The sequence below is a fragment of the Neopelma chrysocephalum genome, unplaced genomic scaffold, assembly GCF_003984885.1.
Source record: "Neopelma chrysocephalum unplaced genomic scaffold, ASM398488v2 Primary Assembly neopelma1_96517, whole genome shotgun sequence".
NCBI lineage: Eukaryota > Metazoa > Chordata > Aves > Passeriformes > Pipridae > Neopelma > Neopelma chrysocephalum.
The window spans coordinates 309,139-315,753 of record NW_020925163.1 but is presented as its reverse complement, the minus strand read 5'-3'; the positions used below and the strand labels follow the sequence as shown (position 1 = coordinate 315,753).

Below are 6,615 nucleotides of genomic sequence, written 5' to 3'. Positions count from 1 at the left end.
GTTTCTTCAGTGTTCTGAAAGGAAAGACCTTTGCAGTTATATTTTTGATTTCGTGGTTATATATTTAGTTTCCTGCTGAGATAATATTAATTATAATTTTGGAAAAAGAGAGAAAACAAAACAAAATCTTTAATTTGATTTAGAGTGTAAGAAATGTATGGTCTGTATTGAAAAGACCTGAGATGCACCTGATGTCATAGTTAGTATGACTTACAATACCTCTAATAAGCCTTCAGGTGATCCTTGTTCGTTTGGTTATATCACAAATCAAAAATATTCATTCTCAATCTATCATTAGTAATTGTCATGTATAAGAGGAGCTGATCTGTGGCTCTGGTGAGCTTAGCCCGAGACTGAGAAGATGATGCAAAATACAGTAAATTAGAGAAACTGTTCTACTTGCTTTTGTCATCTTTGTATTAATCAGAACACTAACTATGGCCATGCATTACCCATTCAATGCAGGCCATGCATCTTAAAGAACAAACTGCATTGGTTTTTTCTTTCTTGTATAGCAGGCCTCTTGCCCTAATAGATCTCTGAATCTACTATTCCAGAGTTAAAAAAGTCTCTGTCACCAACACGGTATTTTCACTCATTCTAATTTAGCCTCAATTTGAAGACAAACTCTCCTGAACTGTGTGCTGCCAAGCTGTTCTTGCAGCAGTGTTAAAGGTAAAGGCTAGAGCTAAGCCCTGGCTTCAATAAGTGAAGGACATATGTGATGCCATGTGCAGAGTGTCTGCAATTGTGCTTGGTTTTGCCTCCTGGGATGGGGCAGACGTATCACTAAGGGGGAAAGAAGACAACGGATGTTCGTGAAGATCAGGCAGAATGGTGTGGTTTGGGAATTCTACATCAGACGTTGGTTACTTTGCAGTGCTCATATTTGTATGTGTTTCCTTCCAGTAGTGTTGCAGCAGGTAGCGGGAATTATTTGGACTCGGCATATGACAAAACCCTTTTGGCTTATGAGTCTACCCGGGATTATATGTGATTGTAAGATAGCAATTTTTGAGGTAAAATTCTATATCATGTCCTAACTGGAAAAACTTTAAAAGGGTGGATTGCTTGTATAGTTTGCATGATACTGTCAACTTACCAGACACTGCTATGTATTTGGTATAGAGATCAGTGATTTCAGAATTTATAAAACACTTTCGCAAAGCAGAAACAGGGAAAGTACCGGTGTCGGGCCCCTCAGTTAACTTGCAAAAGTTGTTTCATATGTTAAGTTTTTGTTTTGTACACAGGTGTTCGTAGTTGCCTCCACGATGAATGAAGCCTTGGACAGAAACTGGTATTTTTTGAAACAAGGTTGATGCTGTTTTCTGCAGGTAACAATGGTAACACCAGGAGCTGTTGTGGCTAACAGTTTCCTCAATATTGTTAGAACACAGTTTTGTTGGAGCACAATTTTTTAGTATGTTTAAGCATGTAATTATAGAAGGTAAAGATCTTAGATTATTCACTGGGTACTGGTGGAGGAAACAATACCTGTTTGGTGGAGAAGCTTTAACACCATAAGGTACTAGAGAATTAGTATGGTTTCGTAATTCATGAAACACAGTGAAATGGAATTCAAAAGTATGTTTGTGTGAGCCGTGTTTGGGTGATGGTGGCCACCGTGTGAAAGTGAATGAATGAAAATGTATGCATGTATGTGTGTGAATATTCAATTACAAATACACAAACACTTTTGGATAAACAAATACACAGACACCTTTACATAAAGTGGCAAAAAATCCTGAAGCTGCAATAGAATGGTATGCAAAGGGTGCAACAGAAACTGAAGATCCAGTGTTAATATATGATTATGCCATTGTGTTATTTAAGGGCCAAGGTGTGAAAAAGAATAACAGAAGACATATGGCCCAAGGTTGAATGGAGTTCCATCTCCAGGGATGTTCTGGACGGAGTGGAAGTTTTTAAGAATAAACCCTACATTTAAAGAAACCCTTTTAAGCACACTTTGAGAGCACGTCTTAGCGTCAATAGGTTATTGAATTTATTAATGATAATAGTATTATTGCATGTTTGTGTTTATTGAAATGTTATGGATACAATAAGGAATGTTACCGAAATGCAATTTAAATTGTTCAAATTTGAACGGGGGATTTGTCAGGATACAGAAATTGTGTGAACAATTTGTATTGCATTTCTGCGACCTTTGCCTTGGCACAGCTGGGTGCAGATAGTAAAAAAATACTATGCCACTAATATGGCTGCAGGCCTTGTGCCAAGGTGAAGGAGGAGTCCTCTTGGCAGGTAAACAAGTTTTATGGACACCTGCTGTGGACCAATTAGTACTGCACAACGCAGTATGTTTTCCTTGTGTATCCAATGTAGCCTGGGAAAGAATCACATGTCTGTGTGATAAACAGTATATAAGCTGTCTTTCTTCTAATAAAGCTGACATTTTGCCGACCATAATGGCCTGAGAGCACTTTGTCCATGCCCCTCCGCCGATAGTGATGGACACATTTTATGGTAGGAATAATTGACCGGATTTATAAGAATTTAGGAATAAGGAAGCAATTACATACCCCATAGCATCCTCAAGCATCAGGGCAAGTGGAAAGGATGAATCGGACTATTAAGGAAAAACTAGCAAAGGTTTGTACTTCTACAGGGTTAAAATAGCCAGATGCATTGAATATTGTCCTATATTTTCGGAATACCCCTAGACAAGCAACAGGGTTATCACCAGCTGAAGTACTTTTTGGGAGACACTTAGCTATAGCAGGAACTTATATCCCAGCCAAGACCAACCTCTTGAGTGGAGATGAGCAAGTGAGAGAGTATATTTTACAAATACAAAGACAATTTAGGGAAAAATGGAATCAGGCTCAATGGTGTCAACCTGTCTCTCCAGAAATATGGGTACATGACTTTTTACTGGGAGAAAAAGTGTTGGTGAAAATATTCTTCAGAAAAGTCACGGTTTGAACTGATGCCTTAAGCCCCTAATGTTTTTTATTTTTCTAATTTTGTAAGCCTTACAAGTTTTATAGGTAATAGAAGTAGATTTTAGAAACAAACCCCTTTCTCCCTCCTCCCTGTAGCACCCCTTAGTTTATACATTCCTTAATCCTCTCACCCTATATCCAGTAGAAAATGTTTAGTCTCTTAGTCAAGGCAAGCCTGTCTTGTTTGGAGAACGCTTGTATCTTGGCCTAAACCGCAGGACAGAGTCAAGGAACTAGGTCACTCTGCTCTCCGTACCCCGAAGATGATGAAGAATGATGAAGAGGGGGTCCCAAAAAGCCCCCCGACCCAATTCCAGGAGGCGGGCCAGGGGGTGGACCAGGCCAAAAGTTAGAGGATGGACACACTTGGGATTGGCCAGATATTGCTATAAATGTAACATCCCGGGCACAGCCCGGCGCGCGCCGTGTAACATCTTTTTGCCTTGGCATAATTAAACCCTTTCTTATCTCACCCCAGCTAATGGCTCCTGAATTTTTTCGTAGCACCAGCAGAGCAGGCATCAGAACCTAGGTGGGAAGGGCTCTATGTTGTGGTATTAAACTCTTATTTCACTGTAAAAGTTGCAGGGAAAGAATCCTGGATCCATCATGCTCATGTCAGATGGTGATCTGAAGATCACCTATTAGATGGACTGCCAAAAATGGAAATGATAATATTTTCTTTGATATAACTCAGTGATCAAAATAATGAATATTTCAGAACTTTATTGGGTATGTGCAGGCTTGCCACGATCCACCCATAAGGGTTAACCAATGCTTGGAATCCCATTCTAAGTAAGCAAAACAGTGGTAACAGACTTCCAGGAAAGTATGTCCTCATCGCCATGGGCCAATACAACATTTGGACATAATGTTACTACTCTGGCATAGGAACTAGAGGTGGTCTTGTGAAATTCTAGTATTTGTGTAGAAGCTAAATAGACTCGGAAGTTCACTATAGGAGTAGGTAGTGTTACAATCTGTAATGATACAATTGAGATAAACACTACTCACATCCAGAAAGGTGGGTATACAAGGTATACAATGTTAGGACACTGGCCAGTCCCAGAGGGTACCAGATGTTATTGGATTTCTACGCATAAAACCTGGAAAGTTTTATCTTCTGTATGGTGGGGAAAATGCATGTTAGGATCAGGAGTACTGACCATACAATTTTTCTCTAGTCATCCCCCTGGTTCGTGACTCAGAACTTTTTGTTCTGTGGCAAGAAATGTAGATAAACCTTAAATTAACTGACCAAAACTGCATTTCATTCTTTTTCACAATGGTTTATACCATGGCTAGGAGTAAGTGAATTAGAGGTGATAGCTAATATTTCAGCTACGATAGAGGGGATGACAAATAATACAGTTGATGCAGTCACTGCAGTCCAGGAAGAAATAACACAGTTATCTGGTGTAGCTCTTCAGAGACATATGGCTTTGGATGTTTTACTAGCTTTCCAGGGAGGAATATGTGCCATCATAAATACTAGTTGTTGTGTTTATGCAGATAAGTCATGATGAATTTCAACAGATATGAATGATGTTTGGGAATAAATAAGATCACTACATAAGATACAGCAAGACAATAATTCTATGGGTTTCCAAGAGGTTTGATCTTGGCTCATATCCTAGACATACAGACAAAAAGGGTGCCTGGAGGCCACGAGAGTGAATCTGTAGACCCCAGACTCCACAAACAGGATTGAATGAGCAGAAGTGCCATCAGGAAATCAGGTGACCTATAGAGACTGTAAAATACTGTAACAATTGACAGGCAGGGTACCTCTTAGGAGGCACCCAGTGTGAGCTGTGACTACTATTGCATATTAAATATGGTAGAAGAAGGAATCCTGTTAGATTCTTTTATTAAAGTGGAATCTAGGGATAAGCACTGTTGGGGTATCATCTACATGATTCCTACCATGGTCTAGGTGGCAGCTGCATAATTCCTATAACAAAAGGCTACAATAATTGGGTGACTATAACATGAAAGTATTTTTTTAAAAAGTGGTGGTGGCATCCAAATTTTTTGCCAGCAGGTCACTTATCCATTGGAATTCAAATTTTTCAGAGAAACAAGTGTCCTGGTTTTCTGTTTCCAAGACAATAAGACAAGGAGGACCCCACACCACAGCAGGTGGATGTGCCCTGAAGGAAGCTGTGACCCTGTGGAGAGGAATCCATAACAGGACAGGTTTTCTGGCAGGACCTGTGGCTCCATGGGGGACCCACACTGGAACAGTCTGTTCCTGAAGGACTGCACCCTGCTGAAAGGGACCCACCCTGGAGGAGTTTGTGAAGAACTGAAGCCCATGGGAAAGACCAGTGGTGGAGAAATTCATGGAGGACTGTCTCCCATGGATGGGATCCCATGCTGAAGCAGGGGAAGAGCGTGAGGAGGAAGGAACAGAAAAGACAACATGTTCTGAACTGACTGCATCCTCCAGTCTCTGTCCCCTTGCCCTATTGGTGGAGGGGATTGAGACAGATTGCTCACAGGCCAATATGGTTGGCAAAATGTCCGTTTATTACAGGAAGGATACTCTTTATATACTGCTACTTCATCCCGACGCATGATCACCTCTTCTACAGTATTGGATGCATAAGAGAAACATACTCTGTTGTCCAGTGCTAATTGGAGCGTCCATATGAACTGAAGGCACACGTTTACCCTCTTGAGACTCCACCTTAACCTTGGCACTGATCCTCCTTTGTTCTAACTTCAGGGGCTGAAGCCATGTTAGTTATGCAGTTCTTTTTACTGTCTGTGCCCAGCTATGCCAAGGCAAGGCCCACAGAAATGCAGGGGAAATTGTTCACACACAATCTTTGTTCTCCCAACATTGCCCCACTCAGGGGGAGGAAGTAGAAGACTCTGGATTAAAGTTGAGCCTGGAAAGTAGAGAAGGGTGGGAAAAAGATGTTTTAAGATGATTTTTTCATTTCTTGTTCTCCTAATTTTGATTTTGATTGGCATTTAATTCAATTAACTTTTCCAAGTTGAGTCTGTTTTGCCCATGACAGTAATCGGTGAGTGATCTCTCCCTGCCCTTATCTTGACCCATGGGCCTTTTCTTATATTTTCTCTTCCCTGTCCAGTTGAGGGAGGGGGAATGATAGAGCAGCCTAGTGGGCACCTAGCATCCAGTCAAGGTCAACCCATCACAGACTTCCCTTCTAAATTCCATACTTTCCATGATAAACACACAGTTTTGTACAGATCTAATCAGGTAACATCTGGTATCTGAATGTATTATGTTTAAAATATCTTAATGCAACTTTTACTCCGAAGGAATATATTCGGTGATCCTATTTTGTACAACACTCTTCTGAAACACCTAATAGCAATGAAAGCAAAACTTAATTACTTTAGTTACTTAAAATGTATCAGTAATTACCTTACCTAGTGTACTGGTTTAAAAGTTAACTAGCAAGGCAAAATGAACTCAATTCAAAAGAGAGATTTATAAGTCAGAATAACAATTTATTAAAATAATGCAATAAGTACAATTATACAGACAGACAATTGGTTTTAATCCACAAAACCCAAATGTACAAACCCAGCACCCTGGGGTATGAACAAAAGTGGTGTACCTTGGCCCACCCCCCGAGTCCAAAGCAAAGGGAGAGGGAATAAACCT

The 6,615-nt window shown here is 40.3% G+C and overlaps 1 long non-coding RNA gene across 1 annotated transcript; it reads left to right on the top strand.

The window, feature by feature from the left end:
• Positions 1-636: 636 nt before the first annotated feature.
• On the top strand, positions 637-5,368 carry LOC113981381. Its single transcript, XR_003538395.1, has 3 exons — positions 637-738; positions 4,041-4,050; positions 5,358-5,368. It is a non-coding gene; the product is annotated as an uncharacterized LOC113981381 (long non-coding RNA).
• The last annotated feature ends 1,247 nt before the right edge of the window (positions 5,369-6,615 follow it).